The 26,013-nt window shown below is 41.3% G+C and overlaps 1 long non-coding RNA gene across 1 annotated transcript in view; it reads left to right on the forward strand.

Annotated features, from left to right (window-relative positions):
- The window catches only part of LOC137143473 (uncharacterized), a 306,883-nt gene that overhangs the window by 199,419 nt on the left and 81,451 nt on the right, over window positions 1-26,013 (forward strand). The window contains exon 2 of the long non-coding RNA XR_010917168.1: window positions 1,987-2,038. This is a non-coding gene — a long non-coding RNA (uncharacterized lncRNA). The remainder of the gene's footprint in view (window positions 1-1,986; window positions 2,039-26,013) is intronic.

The raw sequence follows: 26,013 nt of genomic DNA on the forward strand, positions 1-26,013 counted from the left end.
TTAAACTAACTTGAAATATGTTTAATGACATTACAAGTTTGATAAAGGTAATGGTGTTGACATAATACACTTACACTTCTGTAAGGCATTTGACTTTCTACCATACAACTTTAATTGAAAAACTAGAATAGAAAATTAACATGGCACCCATTAAATGGATTAAAAGTTGGCTAACAGATAGGTCTCAAAATGTAACTGTAAACAGGGAATCATCATCGAGTGGAGATGTTTCCAGTGGGGTTCTGCTGGGATCAGTTCTTATTCCTACATTATTTGACATCTTTATCAATGAGCTAGAAGAAAACATAAAATCACTGATTAAGTTTGCAGATGGCACAAAAATGGGGGGAGTGTTAAATAATGATGCACACAGGTCATGATTTAGAGTGATCTGGATAGCTTGATAAACTGGGCACAAGCAAACAATGAGCATTTTAGTATGGATAAATGTAAGTGTGTACATCTAGGAATAAAGAATGTAGGCCAGACTTCCAGAATGGGGGACTCGATCCTGAGAAGCAGTGAGTCTGAAAAAGATTTGAAAGCTGTGGTAGATAATCAGCTGAATGTGAACTCCCAGCATGATGCTGTGGGCAAAAGAGTTAATGCAATCCAGGGATGCATAAACAAGGGCACCTCAAATAGGAGAGCTTATTTTACCACTACATTTGGCTCTGGTGCAGCCACTGCTGGAATATTGTGTCCAATTCTGGTGCCCATAATTCAAGAAGGATGTTGATAAATTGGAGAGAGTTCAGAGACTAACCACAAGAATGATTAAAGGATTAGAAATCATGCCATATAGTCATAGGCATAGACACAAAGAGCTCAATCAATTAAGCTTGGCAAAGAGAAGGGTTAAGGGGCGACTTGATTACAGTCTAAGTACATACTCGAGGAACAAATATTTAATAATGGGCTCTTCAGTGTAGCAGAGAAAGGTATGGCACGAACCAATGGCTGGAAGTTGAAGCTAGAGAAATTCAGACTAGAAATAAAGCACTTTTTTTTTTTTTTTTTAACAGTGAGGGTAATTAACCATTGAAATAATTTACCAATAGTCATGGTGGAGTGTCCATCGCTAACCATTTTTAGATAAAGATTGGATGTTTTTTCTAAACTAAAACTTTAGGAACCATTCTGGGGAAGTTCTATGGCCTGTGTTATAAGAGACAGCATATTAGCTGATCACAATGGTCCCTTCTGATCTTGAAATCTATGACCCGTCAAGCTGTTGGCCTCAAAGATACCTTGTGGCAATTGGTTCCACAAGCCAAATGTGAATTTTTTGAAAAAAAATATTTCTTTTGATCAGTTTTAAATTTGCTCCTGTTCCATTTAGTTCAGCATCCCCTCTTCTTCTATTACAAAAAAAGCTGAGCAGGAATGCCTGATCTTCAATTCCTATAGCATTCATTATTTTATATACCTTTATCCTTTCATTGCAACATCTGTAGTATTTTTTACTGTAATGGAAACAATATGATTTTTAGTTATTATTATTGCAGTTGTTTCTGATTGACAAGTAATTCTTGCTTTCACTTCTAGAAACTTGGATTTTTTTTATTCAAAGTTTTAGACCTTCATTAAATATAAAAAGTAAAACACTGATGACCTGCATAAGCCATAGAAGGGTTATAATATTAAATTCAGGTCTTCGCGAATTCCAGAGGAAAGCACAGTTTTTATGCTGAAATTAGTTGTTTAATTAATCTTTTCATAGAAGAACAGAGGACATATCAATCATTATTAATTTCATTTATGATGCAATGTGCAGTCAGGTCTCATCATTAGGGCCAGAACATTAATATTGAAGCAAACATATCCTAGCTTTCATCTGCTTCTGAAGTTAAACGAAAAATGGATATGCATTTTGAAATGTTGCTCATGTACAAAGCAGTCATCTGCTAATATAATGTATATTGTTTCTGATACAGCCTCATTCTTTCTATTTATTTTTTGTTTGTTTGTTTGTTTGTTTCCTAGACATCCAGCATTTTCACTGGTTTTGTTTAAACATCCTGCTGTGTTCATTAAGGTAAGCATACAAAATGGACTATGTTCATTTCACAAACGCTGGTCACTAACTCTGATATACACCTGAGTATAAAATTAATGAAGAATTCATGGGTTACTGATGGTGGTAAAAAGCTGATCGTGGGGGTGTCGAAAAGCCAGTTTCCATGTGAAACAAAATAAGTGGCTAAAGCAATTAATTTTATGCTGTAACTTGGCCAGCAGAGCATAATCAGCTTTTACTGGAAATGTTAGTCACGTTGATGCATGCCAGAGGCACAGGCCCATGTGCGACCCTTAGGTGCTGCTGTGATCTGCATACATGCCAAATGAGAGAGTGCAAAGTACTGCATGTCTGCATTCACTGCCCATGCTGTGTACATTTTGTGGGCCTGATTTTGTGGGCTGCTCAACTCCCATTGCCTTCACTGGGGGTGGCAGTGCTTGATGAACCTGAAATGGGTGCTTAATCAAACTGCATTATTTCATTAGGGTAATTAAAAAAAGGTGAAATGCAGTGAATTTCCTTCTCTCCTCCTTCCCCTGAAAAAACTTGAAACTTCTATTGCTGTGATGTCAGGTCCCACCTCCCACTGAATTTCACATGGATTTGGGTTTCTAACCCCATTAGGCTCCTTTGACAATCCTAAAACTTGTCATTAGTTTTGCATGCTAGCCCTTGTGAAATTCTTCACAAAGTTTCACTCCCAGTCTTGGGGAACTTGCTAACTGCCTTCCAAGCAGCCTGCAGTTATATCACAGATAGCAAACTACTCAGTAACTTGATTGTGTCGGTACTATATCACTGCCCAGTGCTACCCCTGTTGTGTTTCAGTGGTATGCCTGGGTGTGGGAAAGCTCTCAGCAATGGGTCTGGCTTTGGGAAAGCTCTCAGCAATGGGTCTGGCTTTGGGGGTTTGTATCTCTGTTCCCTGTGTTAGCATTCAAGGCTTTGTCAATGACTTTGGTGATGTTGTCACTGTAGCTACACCAGGGATGAAGGTGCCCCTGGAATTCCAGTCACCCCCATGCATCATGACTATGATACTAACATCAGAGGACTTACCAGATACACAGACTTCCTCGATGGGGCGAGAGTCCCCCTTTATCTTCTACTAGCGTAAGCCAGAGGGGAATTGCAGAAGTGGACATTTTTGATATACGTCCCCGCAACTAGAGTGCCCACAGAAGGGAAACATAACTGAAAACATGGGCAGCACGGGCTGTGGAGTGGGCATGGAGAGGAGAAGGGAGAGAGAGATTGCACTCTAGAGCTTTGACTGTAGGAAGGAGAAGAGAAGTTAGGAGATCACCTTTCATTCAGATGGCTAGAAGCCTTTGTTACTGTAGCTGGAAGACAACACCTGCCGTTCCAGTCCCGTAAGTGTATGGTCTATATAGTCATTATGTACGTAGCATGTGACTTCACTGCACTGCGTAATACAACCCCTCCCTACATTGCTGGCTCGGGAAGGCCCTGCATAGCACAAACCACTGTCAGAACTCAAGGCTATATCCACACACCTGATGAGAAAGAAGGCATCTGTCTGCCATACAATTCTGACTGAATACAGCTTGTAAGGGAGGAGTCTCATGCTCTCGTCTTTGTCGGAGGCCCAGTACAATTTGAGTTGCTTGGCCACTGTCCTACAGGCCTAGCATAGCTTCAGTTGCCTGCTTGGCTATTCTGACCCCTGCAGCATGACATCTTCCAGTTGGCAGAGATGAATAGGACCACTGAGTACCCTTGCAGATGTCGCAGTTTCTGAATCCCACAGCACGTAACAAGACAAAATATACAACATGGATGCTTGCAGCTGCACGTAGATAATGGTGATGGGAACAAGTTATCCTTGAACGTCTGGGGGTACAGTGTTTCATTGCCGAGGGGCATACTTTTACACCACCCCGCCTGTCACCAGATGTTGTTTTGACAACCCCGGTTATCATGGTGAAAATGGAATGTAGTTAAGGGTGAAAACCCAATGTAGGTAATTAGCATATATGATAATGAGTAGAGAAGTAATTAGGTGAAAGTTGTTTATGGAAGGGTATAAGAAGTCACTACATAGACAAAGAGGCATGCTCCATCAACACCTGACTCCGTGGGAGGTGCTGCTGGTCAGACCAGAGGCCACTCACACCCTAGTGGAGCCTCTGAAGAAAGTCGTTCCTGTATACAGCCTTCTGAGTGACTGCTTAGCAAGTATGATATATTGTAGTTCATTTTAGGCTTTGCATTTAACTAGTATATCTATAGAAAACCTTGCACATTAAACCTGATTGATTTGCAAAGCGGGCGTACAGTGTCTCACTGGTATTCACACTGATAATTAAGTGTCCAGTATCAACAATCTTTACTAATTACTGCTATGAACATATATATTGGAGTAGTGCCTTAAATCCTAAATTAGGTCAGGGTCCCCGTGTGGTAGGTGATGTACAATCATATAGTAAATGACAGCCCCAACCCTAAACGAACCAGTATTGCCAACCTCAAGCATTCAAAAATCATGAATCGGACAGACTCCAACTGTCCCCCAAAACCAATCAAAGAGACAGGTTTAGAAATTGAGGTTATTTTAATAATAATAATAATTAATAATAATTGTGGGCAGGTATTTTTTTCCTATTTGCCCCCTGGTTTTCCAAGCTTCTCTCTGCAGCCATGAGGGCCAGAAACTTACTTAAAAAACAAAATGGAAGCTGAGATTCTCCCATAGTCACAGGACTCCAGAACCTGGATTTTTTGAAAAATACCATTAGCAGGAAACTCATGATAAAACTGCAAGAGTTGGAAACAGGGAGTTTAAAACCTTTGAGAGATGCTGGATATGTTTTGCATTCAAATGCTAAAATAGTTACTGAGTCACTTTGTCTGACCTTGGGCAAATTGCTTGACTTTCTTTCTTGTTCCTTAATCATCAAAGCAGTAGGTGAAAGTAGCATTATGAAAAATGTATCACGTCTCTGACATTCAAGCTCTTTTGTAGAAAAGGCACGCTCTGTAGCTGCATGAGGTGCATACACATGCAGAGCAGTTTGCATGCTGCATGTAACGTGTGAAGAAAGAGGCATCAGACATGGCTATTGCGTTCGCAGGGATTGTAAGATTTTGTGAAAAAGACATTTTAAGGCTAGCACAGTGGAAGGGGAGGCTAGAAAACACTGCATATATTAGCATATTTAGAAATGAAGCTTTCATTTTCCCATTGTCAATTCACTGGGCTCAATTCTCCCCTGAATCAAGCTCTACGCTGCCCGGTCTCTAGCACAACCCTGGAACATCCGGTGCACATCTTTAACAGCCCCTCCCCCCCACCTCCAGAGGGACAGCAGGTTCGGGAGCAAGGTATGCCAGGGGCGATCTCTGTAGTCCAACTTTGGCCAGAATTCAGCTTTTTTGTGCTGGCACAATAGCACAAAGTGGCTGGAGAGGGAATTAGAACCTGGCCCAGAATTAAAACAAAAAAGAGGTTCAAACAATCCCTCGGCAAACTGAAACTTCCAGGTTATGCACAGCTGCCTACTCAGAGATATCCCATAATCCAGCCATCATACTCTAGTGATTAAGGAGTGTCTCTGTACCCATCTCAGTAGAGAGGTGGCCAGCATCTGGAGGATGTCTCCCTGTTCCCGGAGTTCCTCACTCTGGATGAAGACCCAGACAGTCTGGGGCAGTCCCCCACAAAAAGCCTGTGATGGTAGTGCAGCCATTTGGTTTCCCTGGAAGAACTCATGGAGGAGAGGAGAGGCGAGGCCTATTGTAACAGGGCTGCACTCACCATGCTGGCGCCTTGTGCTGGTCATCTTGCGGATTAGCGCCTCAAGTCAGTACGCCCCCTCCCAATGGTGCCTCACTCGCTGTCACTTCTGCCCCTGGACCAACATCACTCTAAGCACCACGGCATCCTCTTCATGACACAGCCCTCTGGCCATGTTCAACTGCCACTTCCCCCGTGGCGACTAGAGGAGTTCCGGCCCAGGGACCCTGTAGATGGCAGCCACATATTGCATCTCCTCCAGTTCCTCAGTACATTTTTCTGGGCCACTTCCTTGCAACCCCATCACCTTCTTTCTCCTTGCCTCAAGGCTTCAGCCTGTCAATCCCAGCAGCCAACCAGAAGCTCACTCTAGCTCTCCCAATCCTTGCTAGCAGCATTGCTCAGTTCTGCGTGCGTGCGTGCGTGCGTGCGTGCGTGCGTGCGTGCGTGCGTGCGTGCGTGCGTGCGTGCGTGCCCAGCCAGCACTCCTTGAACTCCAGGGAGTAACTGATTCTGCTCTGCCCTGCAGCTCTTCTTATATGGGCCTGCCTGGCCCTGACTGGCTGCTCCTCTCAGCCCTTCTCTAATTGGCTGCGTCCTGAGCTGCCATTCTAGGGCTCTATTAACCCCATAGAAGCCAGTGTGGAGCCTATGCCCTATCACACCTCTCAAGAAAGAGAATGGTGGGGGTAGGCTGTCAGGTATCCCCCGTCCAAAAGGCAAAACAGTCAGAAGGGCTGGTGAGTTTTCTTGTAGGACCAGGTTGTTTCTGTGCTAATTCCTGCGAACCAGTGCAAACATTGGCTCTCACTCAGAGAGAAAAATCCTGAATTAGCAGTGCTGCTTCCTGCAACACCTGGGGTTTCTTTCCTGGTTGCTGCATATGCCCAGTACTCCTTAGCTCTTGTGTGCCAGACAGACTGCAGGCTGAGGTGTCATGACTGAATGATTTACAGTGGATTTCAAAGGAGCTCTGAGTGGTGTCATACTGGGGAATGGGGAATTTACTGTTTTGTTAAATGTCCCTTCAGATCAGTCACTTTATTCATCAGCTTCATTTTGTCAGTATGTTCATCCTCTGCACAGTCACCTGCTCTTTAAATAGTTTGCATGCTGATAATTCTTCTCTACTCATAAATTCATTAATTAGTGGACAGCCTGCAGGCCATAGGCCCCTCTGGCTTATTAAAGAACTGGACACTAAAATGATATGAAAGCAGCTGTCTCTTTTCTGTCACTCTTTCCTGATGGCAACTGCTTTTCTCATCAGTGCTAAATTATGACAAACAGATCCTTGATTAGAGGTCCAGATACTTGCTGCAGCTGTAGATGGAGAAAGGAATCTTAACTGCACAGACGTGTTCAAATTGAAATTCAGCACCATCAAACAGTTAAGGCCAAAAAAAATTAGCACTTCAATATATCAAGCTAGTGTATGTTTTTTCAGACCTACTGGAAGCTGTTTTGACCTGTTAGGCAAATTGGTATGCCATGTTGCTTCTTGCAGCTTTCTAAACCGCTGCTCATTAGCTGAGATCACTTGGGAACTGGAAGGAAAAGCTGTGAAAAATCTTAGGGCTCAGACTGTCTTAAACAGAGGTATCTTAGGACATTGTGGCTAAATTTATACCCTAATTTCCAATCTGGGAGAAGAAGATGCTCCTATAAAAAGTTTCTCCAAAATGTATTTAAAAGACGATAGTTCCATCCCCTGACATCTAGGGATATGGTCAGAATACTTTCTGCTCCGGGAATCCTGAGTTAGGGAAATAGTCCCTAGGTTGACATCGCTGTTGGTGCAAGTTAGAGCCTGCATGTGAGAGGGCCTTAATTTGCACAAGGAGTAAACTAACTCCTAGCCAGAGTGTGGGAGGGAGCAGCGGAATTGCACCGATTTCCTACACCATGCCTCAAGTTTGCCAGGCCTAATCCTGGTGCACTTGAGTATCTGACATTTTATTTTCAAATATAATCATATTTTTACCTATTAAGGGAAGCACTTTCAGATGCAGATGCCTCATGTAAGCACCCTAAATCTAAATCTGGGCACTTCGATGTAAGTGGTGTGCCCTGGCAGCTCCCATTGAATTGATCTGGACTTGAAGGTGCTTCCTTCTGAAAATCAGGCCACTTCAAATTAGATCCTTAAATGTGGATTTAGGAGCCTAGCTTTAGGCAACCCAAATATGGTTATAAACTACAAATTCAGTTCCTCTCTCAATATAATCTCAACTTCCATTAACACTAATGTTAATATATCAAGACAGGAAATGCCTCCATTAAGCTCACAGAAAAGGACCTGAAAACTTACCTTTACCCCTTGCATATATTTCTTAATTTATTATTTTGCTGCTAATCTGCCACTGACATTGCATTATTTTTGATGAGTCTAGAAATTGTACTATATCGGACTGGCAGAGGGATGAACTGAGTAAATTAATAGGTTGTCTCCATATCAATCATCTATGATTCTGTAGTGAATATACCTCTATTATTATGATTGCTTACAGATAAAATGCTATGAATCGAACCATAAAAACATGTATCAATCCCTATAGTAGTTTGCAAATAAGGGATCTCAGAAATGGATTGACTATTTGGCACTTCTTTCCAATTATCTTTATTTGTATTTTGTACTTGATACTCTAAATTTGATTTTTAAGCAGCTGGTAGGTTTCTAACCAGGATGATTGCGCTTAAAATGCAAGCTGTGAATGCCATGATTTCATATTGTTATGAGCTGGGTGAAATCTTGCTATGGGTTGAGTTAAAACCCTATTGAGATTGGTATGTATGAACTCACTCTTCAGATAACATAAATGTAAGCATAAGCCCTACCTATCGGCTAAGTATTGTTTGGGTGGGGTAGAGATTGCACTGAAATTGAATCCACACAAGAACAGACTGAAGGGGGAAAACAGCCTGAATGAGCAATTGAAAGCACAATGGCTGGCCCTGAAAGAAAGAAGAGGTTTTTGGGTGGGGGATGCAAGCTCAAAGAGTGCTCTTGCTGCTGTGAACAAATGACCCTGTGTCCTACTGTCTGATTCCCTCTGTGTTCAGAGACACAAGACTTTGTACATTCTCTGTAAATAAACAAAACTGCATAAAAAAAAAAAACCAAACTCCATCAGTTTCTACTCCCAACTGGAACATCCCCACAGGGCCGTATTATCCATTAGGCACAATAGGCCCAGTGCCTAGGGCCTACAAAACTTTCAGGGCCTACGGAATTTTTTTTTATATATAATTTTTTTTTTTATTTAAAAAACTATTTATTAATAGCTTAAAATCAAATTAGTTATTTTGATCAGGGGGCCTACGAAGGTAAGTGTGCCTAGGTCCTACGAAGGTCTTAAAACGGCCCTGCATCCCCAGTGCCCCAAACTTTGACTAGCTGCTCAGGTTGAAAAGGGTCAACAATATGACCCACAACCAAGTCTGACTATGGAGAGGACATTTAAAACAGGGCTCACAGAGCCTGATATACAGCTCATTGAAATCAATTGAGTCTCCCCATTGGTTTCAATGGGTTTTGGATCAGGCTTCAAACGAGCTGAGATTCTAAATGGAAGCCAAGATATGTACTATAAACCTTCCATGCACTACTATTTATTAATCACAGAACTTAGGTTTTATTTTTAATTCCATTTTTCATAATTCCTTTTAAGTAGAAGAAGAAGATGTTCAGACTGACAGCTGGAAACGGAAGTGTTTCTTTGTTTAGTCACAATAGGTGCAGCCTAGTCAATAGCTGTACAAGATGTCTACCAATACTCCCCCAAATCTGCTCTCTAGCAATGAGAGGATAATGCAGTCACTCTGCCTTGTCTTTGCTGAGGCTTCCAGCAAGGGGACCAAGCCTGGTGGTAGTGATTTTGTAATGTGCAAGTCCTGTCCATTGCAAACTGGAAAGAGTCCATCAGCTCAATTCACTTAGGCAAGCCAATAATGCCTTCAGTGGCTCTGCTGACTTGGGTCAAATTGAAATCTATAATCTTCGGGTGAAAACCCCATTTCCCACCAACTTTGAAGGTGAATATGTTTGTTTTTTCCTGTTGGGTGCATTTTTTTTCCTGTCCTTTAAGTCCTAGTGATTTGTGTCTTCTGGATATTTTATTATAAGAAATTTTTCCTGTTAATTAAGAGGTTCAGTTAGCACAGTACACATTGTTATGGCTAAATTAATTCATTAGCTCCTTTAAAGAAAATAAAAACACCAAGAACCAAAATGTGACCCTCCTGGAGCTGTAGTTGATGCTGCCGTTCCACACCAACTACCATAAAATGTAACTAATTAGGTGAAAAGGAAAGAGCACATCCATTACATAGAAATCAGCCTGTCAGGCTAGCAGTGGTGGGGAGAGAGCAGAGTATCAGAGCCAAGATTAGTGTCCCAGCTCATTAAGAAAAACGGCTGTCAGTGATGGGAAGGGAGACTTCTGACAACACAGACTGGAATTGTAAGCAATTGTTACTTAATCATATTGGCATATGAGCCACTGCCTTGCACCAGTATTCTGTAAATGCTATTTTTTCCTAAAGCAGGCAGAAGTGAAATGTAACCAGTAACCCATGTTTCACTCCATCAGCTCCCTGACAGCCCTGCTTTGGGAAGTTAATCTTTTTTCATTTTGTCTGTCATCTAGTGCTATTCACATACTTCACAGTAAATAGGCTTCTAATGAATTTATTTTTATTTCAGTGATTGTTGGGTGGGGCCCCATAATGGTAAGTTTCTTCACCTCATCCTGGTGAGGTTGTTTTGAGTGGTTGACAGTTTGGTGAATCACAGCTGCCTCCACTCGGTTATAAAGTCGAGTTTTTTTCGGTGTAAAAAAAGGTTCATGTGACTTTGCAGACAAACTAGATTTTCATGATACTTTGCAAAACTGGATTGAGATGTCTATTGCCATGTAAACATAACAGTGTCATTGAGTGTGAAATCCTGGGCCCTAGCACAGTGGTGCTCTCTTCTTGATTGGTGTATAGGCACTACTCTACTAAATCTGATTTATAAGCTAATATGATTCTGGGATGCATAAAGCTGGGAATATCAACTAGGAGTAAATCGATATTTTACCTTTGTATTTGGCACAAGTGTGACCACTGCTGAAATACTGTATCCATTTGTTGTGCCCACAATTCAAGAAGGAAGTTGATAAATTGGAAAGGATTCAGAGAAGAGCCCTGAGACTGAACAAAGGATTAAAAAATGTGCCTTATAGTGATAGACTCAAGCAGTTTAATCTGTTTATTTTAACAAAGGGAATTTTAAAGGGCAACTTGATTACAGTCTATAAATAAATGTGGAACAAATATTTAATCATGGGCTTTTCAGTCTAGCAGAGAAAGGTATAAAATGACCCAGTGGGTGGAAGTTGAAGCTAGACAAATTCAGACTGGAAACAAGGCATAAATTTTTAACAGTAAGAGTAATTAGCCACTGGAATAATTTACCAAAGGTCATGGTGGATTCTCCATCACTGACAATTTTTTGAATAAAGATTAGATGCTTTTCTAATTAATGTTTCCAATTTATGTTTCATGCTCTTGTTAACATTTATGATCAGGATAAATATTGTGAGTGAGATTTTCAAAAACACTCAGCATTGACTTTACTCTGCTTCCATTGAAACCAAGGGTAAAACTCCCAGCAACCTCAATGGAAGCAGTGGATGTTCAGTGATTTTGAAAAACTAACTCTGGCTGCTTACTGTCAGGCAACCTGTGATCTTCTCAAAAACTAACCCGAGTGACTGGGATAGTATTGGATGGATGACTTTCAATGAATTCATTATGTGTGTTGTATTAGTTATTCAATACAGTGGTATTTTTTAAATTTTGAGCCTAGATTGAGCCAATGAACCAGGATGGTTCAAGGCATCCTTATGAAAGAGGATAAATATGAGCACCAGATTTACTTTCTCTGTACAATTCATTATTTTATATAACTCCATCATCTTTTTTTTTTCTCTATTATCTCTTGTCTTTAAAACAGTTCCCATAAACCGAACACATATCAGATGTGGTGCGCACACATACTGTGGTCCCAATATTGCAAACACTTGCACACACACTTAATTTTACATGTGAGTAGCTCCATCCAAGTCAATTGTGTTTTCAAATGTCCAGAAAAATAGGCCCTTTGTATCTGTAATTTTTTTCTGATTAGTTGACAAGATGTGCTTGAAGTGAGTGAAGTTACATCTGTCTCTAGGCGTGTAAAGTTAAGGATGTAAGTTTTTGTAGAACTGGGCCTATATCTCACCATAAGTGAAAGGAGCTCCAATTTCTTGTCCTTAGAAAACATTTTACATGTCTGTAATTTCCAAACAACCCGACAAGAGAACAAATTTACATTTCCACCCAAATCTCAGTGGTCTACACAGCAGAGGGAGACAGCCTTCCAGTATGGAAATGAATTCTCATTGCTATATAATAGTTTCTTTCTAGAATTTCTTATAAATAGATTAATAGAAATGGCAATATATACCCCTTACCTTAACTCACATGTATAGAAGTGGCCAGCAGACAAGCCATTAGTCCACATGCAGTCCACTTTTCCATCCAACATCTAACAATGTCTGAAACCTCAATGGTGTTGTTAAAGCTTTTTACCTCACCTTCCACCCCTTCATCATTGGTTATGCTGATGATTTTTTTAAAACAGCACAAATGAGAGTAGAGCAGGAGAGCAACCATCTTTTGGGATTATACTTGGGGCATATAGGTCATATTTCTATCTCCATAACAAATGAGGTGTCACATTTTGACTACCTTTTTCTGAGTGTATAGCAGTCAAGGATACAGCAGTAAAACATTCAGTCATGAAGTACACTAGAGAGGTGCAAACTGGTGTCAAGGCAAAATTGTAATTAAGAACTACCAGGAGAATATATAATTAATTTCACAAGAGAAAGCTTTTACTTGACTATTAGAGCACTTCTTGCCAACTAATCAAAAAGAAAATGCCCTATTGTAGGTGCAAAGCTAGACATTTTTTTAAAAATGGATTTCTATTAACGCGTTATATCAGAAGGTCAAATTCAGATCCATTGTGAGGGCTGTTTAAAAACTCATTATTTTCAGCTCTATATTGAGGAAAGCAACTTGACGTTTTAATAATAATAATAATCAGAATTGTTTATCAAAACCACTAAGCAGAAAGGTCACAAATAATTGTTTAAGCAAAAAGAATAATAATTAATGCCTGCTGTCATGTCTGTAGCATTATTCATCACAAATGTAACAAACAGATATGCATACAGTGATATGCATAGGTATTGCTTCATTTACTAACAAAATGCAGACACATACGGGGAACATAAGGAACGCTTCAAACCAGAAAAGGAAGAGGAAGATCAGCTCTAATAACTGCAGGATGATGTAATTACCAAAGTTAGAAATTTAACAAGACAAGGGGATAATCAAATGAGATAGAATCCTAATAATAGCTGTCTCATCTATAGTGTTTTTCATCGGTACATCTCAGAGAACTTTACAAAGAGAGGCAAGTATCATTATGCCCATTTTACAGATGGGAAAACTATAGAACAAGGGGGTATTATGGATTATTCTCTATTAACTATGTAGTTATTAAAGAGGCTAGTGGCAGAGGCACAAATAAAATCTGGGTCTCCTGAGTCCCAGTCCAGTGCTCTATCCTCTCAGCCACACTACCTGAAAGAACACAGTAAGATACATAGTTAATAAAGCATAAGCCAACTTCTAACTGCCAAAGTCAATGACACCACAAAGTATTTCCTTACATGTCCCTAGCAACTTTCAAGCATTATAGCATATTAAGCACTCAACATGCTTTACAAACATGAATTAAATGATCCTTAAAACACAGCTATGAGGTATGACCTATATGTTTTCCATTACAAAAACTTATTTTTGGAGGACCTAAATAGGTTATAAACTTGCACTGCAGAGCAAAAATTCTCACACAAGGTCTTGGCAGCAGCCAAAATATTTTTGTAACCTAATTAAAGAATTGTTCCTTTTGCATGTTTGTGTGTTGTTTTAAATCTCGTAAATGCATAGGTTGCATTCAGGGCATTTTCAAATTTGGAGAAATTACTAAACAACACAGAACTTCAAGCAGGGTGTATTCAGCAAATGTAGCTTCCCCTAGAGTTTTGTATTCCATATGATTACATTCAGCATACAGAAATTGCACCTTGTGAATATGTTGAATAGTGTGTTTTCACAAACCAGCATCAATCAGCTCAAATGATTTAAAGTTGTCCTTTGACAAAATTACTATAAATATGACAGAAAAAAAGTATTTCTGGGATGGATTAATTTAATGACTGCAGCAATGCCCTCTCTCTATGGAAGTCTACGGGAAAGCAACACTCAATACAGGTTTCTGGACTTAGTTCTTGCCACCCATTGGCAGATTTTCTTTTAAATGACAAAGGAAAGATTTCTGATCTGAGAGTCGCCACTGTACCTCTCTGAATCAGAAATGATTGTAAAAGATAATCAAAAGATTAGAAACCGCAGGCCAAATCCTCGGTTGGTGTAAACAAGAATAGCTCCATTGCTCCATTCAGCAGCTATGCTGAATTACACCGAGTAGCTAGAAAAGTACCCTAGCTGACTTCCCCTGCACTGGAGCAGCAGACAAGTCACCTCCACCAAGGCCACCCGGAAAGAAAACAAAGATTGTGCTACTTGCTGTGCATTTGCAGTAGGTTCACACTACGGCACAGCAGTTTTAGATTAAATCTCAGGAAAAGCTTCCTACCTGTAGGAAGAGTAGGACAATGGAACAAACTGCCAAGGAAGCTTCTTCACTGGAGCTTTTCAGAAAGAGGCCGGATAGCCATCTGTCTTAGATAACAAATCCTGCAATTTGGCAGGGGCTTAGACCACATAACCCTTATGGTCCCTTCTAGCCCTATGGTTCTATGACTCTATGATTTCAAGCGTGACAGAAATGGTTAGCGTGGTGCTCACAGAAGCTAAATGTTGAGGCTGCTATCCAGCCATTCCAAACCCCCATTAAGAAAAGGATTTGTTCACAATGTTCTTCTTATGATCACTTGGCACACTGGAATTTGTCAATGAAATGGCAGAGAGGGGTGTTGCTCATAAGTACGAAAATCGAAGGTGTCTTTATGTCAGGTTCTTATGTGACCCCTGTTGTTATAGTATCTGAGTGCCTTGAAATGTTTAATGTATTGATCTTTACAACAACTCTGTGAAGTAGGGAAGTGCTATTGTCCCCATTATACAAATAGAGAGCTCATAGACCTGTAGACCGTAGGGCCAGAAGGGACTATTATGATAATCTAATCCAGTGGTTTTCAATCTTTTTTTTATTTGCTGACCCCTAAAAATTTTCAAAATTGGAAATTCAATCAGTGGTCTACAGACCCCTGCCATAGAAGTCTGAGACTGAAAACTGACTGAACTGAATTCTGCTATAAATGTTGCACATGCTTGGCATGGCATTTGATGCAATGTGAGATGCAATGTGAGATAATGACAACACTTCCAGGTTTTGAGCTGTAGTGGAGGTGTTCACGTATTTTTGATTGATCAGAAAAAAGGAATGCCTTTTTTGGGATCTGAAACTTTATCTTCATAATCACCTTTTGTGGACCCCTTAGACATAGTCTGTGGACACCCAGGGGTCTGCGGGCCACAAGTTTGAAACCACTGATCTAGTCTGATCTCCTGAACATTGCAGGCCACAGAACCTCAACTACTGTAGTAGATCCATAATTCTGGCTGACTTACTGAAGTCCTCAAATCTTAATTTAAAGACTCCACATTACAGAGAATCCACCATTTATTGTAGTTCAAACCAGTAAATGACCCATCCCCCATACTGAAGAGGAAGATGAAAAATCCCCAGGATCTCTTCCAGTCTGACCTGCGAGAAAATTCCTTCCCAACCTCAATTATAGCAACCGGTTAGACTCTGAGTATGTGGGCAAGACCCACCAGCCAGATACCAGGAAAGAATTCTCTGTAGTAACGTAGAGCCCTCCCCATCTAGTGTCCTATCTCTGGCCATTGGAGATATTTGTTAATAGCAGTCATGGATAGGTCATATGCCATTGTAGGCAATCTCATCATACCATCCCCTCCATAAATTTATTAAACTCAATCTCAAAACCAGTTAAGTTTTTTGCCCCCACTACTCCCCTTGGAAGGCTTTTCCATAACTTTATTCCTCTGATGGTTAGAAACCTGTCTAATTTCAAGCCTGAACTTGTTAATAGCTAGTTTATATCCATTGGTTCTTGTGCTAGCATTTGCCCTTAACTTAAATAACAAATCCCCCCCCCCCCCCCCCGATGCTTATCCTTCAGATATATTGATAGAGAGCAATCATATCTCCCCTCAGGTAGATTCTCGATTCCTCTGATCATCCTAGTAGCCCTTCTCTGCAACTTTAACCAGTTTCTTACCCACCTTTCAATTCTCATATTAATCCCCAATGTAATTAATAATTTCCCGTCTGAAATTGTATCAAATGCTTTACTGAAATCCTGGTAGATTTCTCTGGGTAAGGATAAAAGGGGTAAAATCAAGGGTGATGTCATGGTAGGGGTCTTCTATCAACCACCTAACCAGGAAAAATAGGTGGATGAGGCTTTTTTTAAACAACTAACAAAATCATCGAAAGCACAGGACTTGGTGGTGATGGGGAACTTTAACTAACCAGACATCTGTTGGGAAAATAATACAACTCGGCACAGATTATCCAACAAGTTTTGGAGTGCAATGGAGAAAAATTTTTCTTTCAGAAGATGGAGAAAGCAACTAGGGGAGAGGCTGTTCTAAATTTGATTTTGGAAAACAGAAAGGCACTGGTTGAGAATTTGAAAGTGGAAGGCAGCTTGAGTGAAAGTGAATAGTAGAAGGGAAAGCAGCAGAAGACAATGGATTTCAAAAAGGCAGACATTAGCGAACTCTGAGAGTTGGTAGGTAAGATCCCATTGGAAGCAAGCCTAAGGGAAAAAACAGTTTGAGAGAGTTGGCAGTTTTTCAAAGACACATTATTAAGAGCACAAGAGCAAACTATCCCACTGCATAGGAAAGATAGGAAGTATGGCAAGAGACCACCCTGGCTATTTTTGTTTATCCTGGCATTTAGTTTTAACTGAATTAATTCATTATCACTCGAACTAAGTTTGTTCTCTACAACCAGTTCTATGAGGTCCTCACTGCTTACCAATACTAAGTTTAAAATGGTAACACTATTTGGTTGGCTTGATGACTGGTGAAGAAATCTGTCAGTTATCACATCCAGGAATATCTGGGTCCTAACATTTTTAGTGGCACTTGTCCTCAAATCTCTATCTATAGTATATAAAGATACTACTAAAGATACTACAGTCTAAGGTCCTGGTCCTACAATTCAATTCAAACAGGTGGACCACTGAGCCTGTGAGGAACTTATGGACTTTAATGGGCCTTCATGTGGGTGTGGGTCCTCTCACAAGGATCTGATCGCAGGATCAAGGGCTAAAACAGCAATCAGTATCCACCAGGTGAGGGAAGAGGAATATGGTTAATGGGGCCATTGGCAGACCATGAACTTTTTAATTTAAATTAAAATTGACTTGTGTCTCAACTCAGGCACATTCTTAGGCCCCCAATCCTACAACTGGATCTGCATGTTCTCATACAGAGTCCCCTGAAATCAAAGAAGCTTCACTTAGGTGTCACCTAAGTAGATCTGATAGCAACTTCAGGACCTCAGTTCGTAAACTCCCTAGGGCAGCGACTGCTTCTTGGTATGGTTTTGAACAGTGCCCGGCATTTTGGAGTCCAATGCCCACTGGGACCTCTGGGAACTATATTTATATAAAGGGCAAGATCCACAGTGGGTGTAAATCAGCACATCTCTAATAAACTCAATAGCAATGAATAACGTTGTAGTCAGTGGAGCAAGGCTGATCTATACCAGTAAAGGATCTGGCCCTAAATTCTAAAAAATTAACAGCATAATGGTTTTCATTTAAATGCATTACCATATTAACTGGTTCTCAGAACAGCTCAGGATGGGTAAACACTATTATTCCAATTTTGCAAAAGGGGAAACTGAGGCCAAATGAAACTCTCCCAAGGCCACAGTGGGAGACTCTGTCAGGGAATTTCTGATTTTCCAGATCTTTGCTTAGACCGATAGAGTGAACTTCTTATTATTGAACCTCTAAAATTATTTTAACCCTTTGTGCCAATCAGAGCATAGGAGAGTGTTGTGTTGGTCTGATCCAAAACAGGCCAGTAAATGAATGGGAAAAGACTACCAGTCACTTCCATATGCTTTGGATTGGACCATTTAAATGTTATTGCATAAGTGCTGTTGACTCTAACATGCCACACAGATTATTACTAACAAAACTCTCAACTTGCTGTTTTACTTCCCCTTGCCCATGTCATCTGCAATTCTGAATAGATTTTGGATCTACACATTTATTTCTAAATAAACTCTATTAATAGAAAGTGCTACACTAACTACAGCCACTTTTAACAAGAAATATGTACTTGGCCTTTTTCTAGTAGAAACCTCTAATGAAATGGCTTCCCACTTATTCCGTTCATGTTTCATTTAGCTTTCCAGTGAAAGAGAGTAGCAATGGTTTTATACCCTACTTAATGTTTAGCTCTAGCAGTAGCACATTCCCACCCAGATGAACTGTCTGTGAGATAAAGTGCATGGTAGGGTGAATTTTGTTTGTTTTGATTCGAAGGAGCAGTTTAGATAATAACTTTGCACTAGTTGCAAACAATTCTGATGACCAGCATTGGTACCTGACCTAGGAACAATCTTCCATAGACTCTATTTTGGGTGCTTATATGGACCCAATTACCATACAACAGCACTCTGAGGTAGCAAAAGTACTATTATCCCCATTTTACAGATGGGAAACTGAGGCACAGTGACTAAAAGTTTTCACTAACATTACACAGGAAGTCTGTATTAGATCAGGGAATTGTACTCACATCTTTCAAGTTCCAGGCTGGTGCCCTAGTCAATGGAGTATACCTACCCTATAGGTATAAGAAAAGAAACACTGGAGGATGAAACTAAATGCAGTGCCATCCATTATGTCTTCCATAAACAGTGGGACACATCAGCCCCTGTGTTTTTCCCCATGGAGATGAAAGAAGTGGGAAATGTGGGAATTTGGTCTGTATTAGGAGCTGCATGGGGATGGAGAATGCCCAGTGCCGACAGAAGCTTCTGAGAATTTTGCTGCCAAACTCTAACAAGTCTTTACTGAGCATGTGTGAATTCTGATTTTTTTTTTCCAGAGGCTTATAACTTAGCCAAATTTGGGTTAATTTTCACAGGGACACACATCCGTGGCACTAGGATAACACCCCTACCATGCAAAATTTCAAGTCCCTGCTCTAAAGTATGGGGACACCAGAGCTTCTCAATGAAATTGTTGGAAGAATTTTTTAACATAGGCAAAACAACATATTTTTCCCTAACCTCATTCTTGGAAACAGCTGAGTTATTGTAGCTGAAACTTCCCACAAAACGTTCCCACAAAACATTCCGCTTCCAGCAGACAGTAGGCATGGGAAATTTCAGCCTGAACAGTTTGTTTGGCAAAGCTTTAAGCAACTGAAAAGGGGGTCTTATAAAGGAAAACATTGGGCAACGCTAACTGTAGATGTTGTTACCTGCCGTGCCTATAAATAATAGTAAAAATAGATGTGCAAATAATGTTGAAGTGAATTTGTTTAAAAGTTTGAAAGAATATTTGCAATATCTGCCTAGACCTAGTGGTTGGTCCCAGGGCTTTTTTTCCTCACTGAAACTTATGTAGTTGTAACTCCACTAACTATACTTATATAACTCTTGTAGTGAGTTACAAAACTGCAAGCACAATATATTTTAACGTAGGTCTTGATTTTCCAGTCCTGCTGTGCTTGATGCGGGACGAGAAAAGAGGGACACAAAGATGGCTTTATGACATCTTTCCATTCCCTCAGCATTGAGGCTAGTGTAAGGTAGAGCAGCCTGAAAGCTGCTGCAACTTCATATCTAGCCACCTGTGGGCTCCAGGATCCATTCTGGCAGCTGGAGATTGCAAGGGTTAAGGATGTTCCAACACCACTTTTTCCATTAATGCAACTTTCTGACAGTGACCTGGAGGGGGATCCACACAACCAGTGATTCACCCTGCTACTGAAGCTGTGCAAAGCACCTGGAGCGGACCCAAGCATGATAAATTCTTGGCATAAATCATGTGAATGCAAATAAATGACTTAAGGTTCCTTGGTAGAGTTAATGCCAAATTATTTGTTGAACATCTTAAAGTAACTTCTTAGAGGTAGCTAAGTAACACTTGTGCGCCACACAGCTTTTCATAAAGGCGCTAACAGCTTAGTACAAACACTTAATAGATATTGCTGAGCCTGACAGTCAAAGCTATTGCCTTCCATTATACCTTTATTCTTCATCCCACACAAAGTGAAGAAATAATGTTATGGGCCATGGACCAGTCTCCCAAGGGGAAGTGTTGGAAACCTGATCACACAAGTCATTTAAAACAGGACGGGACAAAGCACTCAGTAACAGACCGTAGTGTGTTAACAATCACAGCAGCCCCTCTGGGATTATTGACGAGCTCAAACAAATAGATCTTTTCAATTTCAGATTTCTCCCTTCTTTCATCTTGCAAAAGGCAACTGTCTTGGTGAGGGAAAAATTCTTCTCCTGGGGTTGGTCATGTTAACGTGTGGTAAGCCCATCACTATCTCCACACCGTAGATTTGTGTGATCGAGACATGGCTACCAGAAACCAGTCAGAAAGGTAAAGGCAATGTATCGCATGTCAGACTGACTCTATAATGATAGATGTATAGTGCAATTTTGAAGTGAGTCACATGAACAAACATTCCTCCAACAGGAGCCTACGATGTTCAGAGATGCAGAACCTTTCTAGAAATGTTATACCAGCTGTTTAATTCAGAATAATAGGGGACACTTTGCATTAGCTGTTCAATATGCCCTGTGGGTCAAGTGAATTGCTCCCCATCCCATCAAGCAGCCTTGCGTAGATTCAGATCTATCACCCATGTGGGATCACCAAAGTTACTGTATGTCTACAACTGCTGTAACCAGTAAACGCACACCCCGGTACAGCAGGAGAGCACAACTGGGAATTCTGTTGGACGGGGGGATGTTGCCCCTGAACCTGACCGAGTACGGGTGTGGTGTGAATGGTGGGATGGCGGGTGATCTTTGACTTTGTTGGGCCTGTTCTTTCCCTTTGATTGGGAGTTCTCTTTTGGAGACTAACATCTCTGTAGGGCACATAGGCCGCTTTTCATTGGAAGCAGAGCTCACTCTATGCTGGATGCTGGTGAGCTGTGTCAAAGGGGCTCTACCTCTTCCCCTTTAAATTGCTGTGGGCTTTAGGCTGCTGACTTGGGCAGTGTCACGATTTGGCGGAAAGGAAACAAAGGACCATTGAGCTTTGATCTGTGTAGAGATAGGTGTCTAGGTTGTCACATATTCTCAATCATTTTCTCCAGTCCAAAAATTCAGATATATCATATCTTAAGAAGCATAGAAAAAAACACAAAACCCCACAATGCTACCCACATTTCTCATTACAATTTTGGTCACTTGGACTGTCCGGTAGCGTGTGATAACCCAAGTTAAAAACAGCCACGTTTCTTTTAATCGATACAGTGATTTAAACTGATGCTACGCTCAACCTTCCAAGCTCAGAGAATCTGAGGAAGGCCTAGAGCCATTATTGGTTGAGACACATGAATAATTTGGTAAAGAAGTATAAAAGGATTCAAAGTGAAGCAAGAGAATTAATTCACAAATTACAGTTAATGCACTGTAAGATTAGAAGATGTTCAAATAGAATAAAAAAGCAGTAAATACTGCACGCGGAGCCACCTCATAATAAAGAACTGACACACTAAACAGAGACTGCGTCGGTCGAGAAAAAATACATCCTTGCCGCTTGTCACATAGTATTCCCAGATGAAGTACATAAATAAACATGCCACTCACACAAAGCACTTCTTCCTACGAGGCTGTCAGTGAAGCGAGGTGTAAGAATAAAATTGGAAGCCTGGGTGGCAGAGGAAATATCTGGGTTGAGTTTTGCCTTTTTTTGATAGAGAAACAAGAAAGGAAGTATTAGGCCACATTGAGCTATTATTACTTCTCTAGCTCCAGGGAGCCTTGATTCACCTCTCCATCCAGGCACGGCCTGGTGAAGGGAGACCATTGAGAGCTGGCTACCAGGATAAGGAAGTGTGGTCCTCAGGGAGCTTATGTCAGCAATCATGGCGAGCAGCAGAGCGTCTCCATGCCATCTCATCAGTACAGTTAGCCTGCAGCAGGCTGCCTGATTGACCACACCACCTGATTGGCTGTCGGGGTCAGCAGGCCATCGTTTAAGCCAGCAACAGCAGCAGCTCAATGGCTGTTCAGTGCTCAGGCCCATATTGTGTTACCATGTTGTTACTGTGCCTGCCTTGCACTCCAGCCTTGCCTGCTTGCTTGCTCCAGTTCCTGGCCTCTGGCTTGACCTTTTGGATCCAGCTTCTGACTAGTGACTACGGCTCCGACCCTAGGCCTTGTTTCCTGATGTCTGGTCCTACCACTAGGCCTGACACCTGCGCTGACCACGAGGCTAGAAAGCCCTCATCCTGGTCGCCTGACAGATTGAGTATCCCCAAAAACTTTGGGGGCAGGCTAAGGAGTAGCTGTTTGGAGCCAAGAAAAATATGTGATTCAGCAGATTCTAGACTCTTGTTGGGTCCAAGAAAAACTTCACTATCTAATGGACTGGGATGGATATGTCCCAGACAAATGTTCATAGGAACCTGCAGAACATATCCATGACCTGGATGTCCTGTACAACTTGCACCTGCTTACCCTAAGAAACTAGGCTCTGAGGCCCCAAGATGGTGTTCTTGATGTGGGGACGGGGAGTACTATCAGGAACCAGGGCCTTCAGGAGAGCTAGTCTCCATGCAGCCTCATCAGTGCAGCTGGCCTGTGCAAGGCTGCCTGACTGGCCACAGCACCGATTGACCGGAGGAGCAGCTCATTGGCTGCTCAGTATTCATGCCCACCAATGTGACTTCTCCTGTGTTCCCTTGCTCCCAGCCTTGCTTTTATCATGCCCCTGCCTTGAGCCCCTTCTTGCCTGCTACCCTGCTTGCTCCAACTCCTGGCCTCCCGCTTGACCAGCGACTCTGTGATTCTGTTCTTTCCCACTGGTTTGACCCTTGGCTCCAGCTTCTGACTACTAACTCTGGCTCTGCCCCTAGGCCTTGGTGCCCAACACCTGCTTTCACCATTAGGCCTGACACCGGTTCTGACCACTAGGCTAGACTTCCGTCATTCTATTCACTTGACACTTTAAGCCAGTGAAAGATCAAGCAAAAGTGAGTTTTGCTCTACCCCTCTTCCTCCCTTGGCCTCCTCCCGTCCTTGCCTACAACACACAATCTTTTTCACCTAATGCTGGGGATAGTATGTGGCTGGGACAGCTTTCCTCCAACAGAGTGCAAAGTGCTTTAGGAGGAACTGAAAAATGAGAAGATGTGAATTAAAAGTTATTCCTCTGCTCATGCTGTTGATGTGGGTTGAGCTTTGAATAGGACCCTTGCTGTTTCTCAGGCTGTGTGGTTTTCTTTTCAATGGAAAAAATAACAAGTGATTCTTATAGTAAATAATTCTAGAACGGGGACAAATACCTTTTAATGGCCAAGTTCTTCTACCTGGGGTGAGCTCCTCACTCCTCCTGGTTCCATTACCTGTTGTAAAGGAGCTCTAAACACCCCAGATCTGGCTGGGGGAGAATCTCTGGGGACGGAAGTAAGACAGATAGCTACAGACTGCCTTCCGAGGACTCCCTAACAAGCCCTGGCATAGAAGGCATGGAGGGGACCATATGCACGCAGGGCCATGGAGATTCTGGGCAGTACGGCTGCCCACAGAGCAGCACAGGGAGCCTGCTGTTAGACATCCTCTCAGTGTTGTCATGTTTACATCGTGTGCTCGTCTGGCTCCTGAAACAGCCCAAGAACAGGAGAGTACAAAGATTACTTAAAGCTCCCTGAGTCCCCGCTTCCCCCAGGCTGTGAGTTCTGTGCTGCATCTCTTAGAGTACGTCTACACTTCAAGCTGAAGGTGTAAATTCCAGCTCGAGGAGACATACATGTGCTAACTCTGATCTAGCTCTCACGCTAAAAATATATGTAGCCACCCCCAACACATACCCAGCCAAGATGCTGGGTATGTTCCCAGGATGACAAGCCCACCTCGGCTACACTATTTTTAGGCTGCACCAGCATAAGAACATTAGAAAGGTCGTACTGGATCAGACCAATGGTCCATCTATACCACTATCCTGTCTTCCAAGAGTGGCCAATGCTAGGTGCTTCAGAACGAATGAATAGAACAGGTAATCATCAAGTGATCCATCCCATCAGCCGTTCCCAGCCTCTGGCAAACTGCAATCCCTGCCTATCCTTGCTAATAGCCATTGATGAACCTATCCTCCATGAACTTATCTAGTTCTTTTTTGTACCCTGTTATATTCTATATCCTCTGGCAAGGAGTTCCACAGGTTGACTGTGCGTTGTATGAAGAAATACTTCCTTTTATTCATTTTAAACCTGCTGCCTATTAAATTTCATTTGGTAACCCACAGTTTTTGTGTTATGAGAAGGAGTAAATAACACTTGTGGGTGTACCATGGATTTATAAAGAGGCAATATGATAGTTTCTATCTTATTTTCTATCCCTTTCCTAATGCTCGCCAACACTCTAAGTTTTTTTTTGACTGCTGCTTCACATTGAGTGGATGTTTTCAAATAACTATCGACAGTAACTCCAAGATCTTTTTTTTTTTTTGAGTGGTAACAGCTAATTTAGACCCCATACTTTTATATGTATAATTGAGATTATGTTTTCCAATGTGCATTAATTTGCATTCATCAACACTGAATTTCATCTGCCATTTTGTTGCCCAGTCACCCAATTTTGTGAGATTCCTTGGTAACTCTTTTCAATCTGCTTTGGACTTAACTATCTTGAGTATTTTTATATCATTTGCATATTTTGCCACCTCACTGTTTACCCCTTTTTCAAGATCATTTATTAATAAGTTGAACAGTATTCATCCCAGTGCAGACCCCTGGGGGGACACCACTATTTACCTCTCTCTATTTTGGAAACTGACCATTTATTCCTACCTTTTGTTTCCCATCTTTTAACCAGTTACTGATCCAAGAGAGGACCTTCCCTCTTATTCCATGACTGCTTACTTTGCTTAAGAGCCTTTGGTGAGGAAAAGAAAAAGAATGTCTCAGGTTTGGGAATCTCTCACATCCTCAGCTGTGAAGACTGATGCAAAGAATTCATGTAGTTTCCCCGCAATAGCCTTATCTTCCTTGAGTGCTCCTTTAGCATCTCAGTCATCCTTTGGCCCCACTGGTTGTTTAGGAGGCTTCCTGCTTTTGATGTACTTGAAACATTTTTTGCTGTTACTTTTTGAGCCTTAGGCTAGCTGTTCTTCACATTCTTTTTTTGACCTTCCTCATAATATTTTTACACTACACAGAGTTTGTGCTTCTTTCTATTTTCCTCAATAGGATTTAACTTCCACTTTTTAAAGGATGCCTTTTTGCCACAAACTGCTTCTTTTACTTTGTTGTTTAGCCACGGTGGCACTATTTTAGTCCTCTTATTATGTTTTTTTAATTTGGGGTATACATTTAAATTGAGCTTCTATTATGGTGTCTTTAAAAAGTTTACATACATCTTGCAGAGATTTCACTTTGGGCACTGTACTTTTTAATTTCTGTTTAACTGACTTCCTCATTTTTGCATAGTTCCCCTTTCTGAAATTAAATGCTACTATGGTGGGCTGCTTTGGTGTTCCTCCCCCTCATAGAATTGTTAAATTTTATTATCTTATGGTCACTATTACCAAGTGGTGCAGCTATATTCACCTCTTGGACAAGATGATGTGCTCCACCTAGGAGTAAATCAAGAATTGTCTCTCCTTTTGTGGGTTCCAGGACTAGCTGCTCCAAGAAGCAGTCATTTAAGGTGTCAAGAAATGTTATGCCTGCATCCCATCCTGAGATGACATGTATCCAGTAAATATGGGGATAGTTGAAATCCCCCATTATTACTGAGTATTTTATTTTTATAGCCTTTCTAGTCTCCCTGAGCATTTCAGTCACTGTCACC

Source organism: Emydura macquarii, unplaced genomic scaffold (genome assembly GCF_026122565.2).
Source record: "Emydura macquarii macquarii isolate MOO-44397 ecotype Brisbane River unplaced genomic scaffold, CSIRO-AGI_Emac_v2 contig_3328, whole genome shotgun sequence".
Taxonomy (NCBI): domain Eukaryota; kingdom Metazoa; phylum Chordata; order Testudines; family Chelidae; genus Emydura; species Emydura macquarii.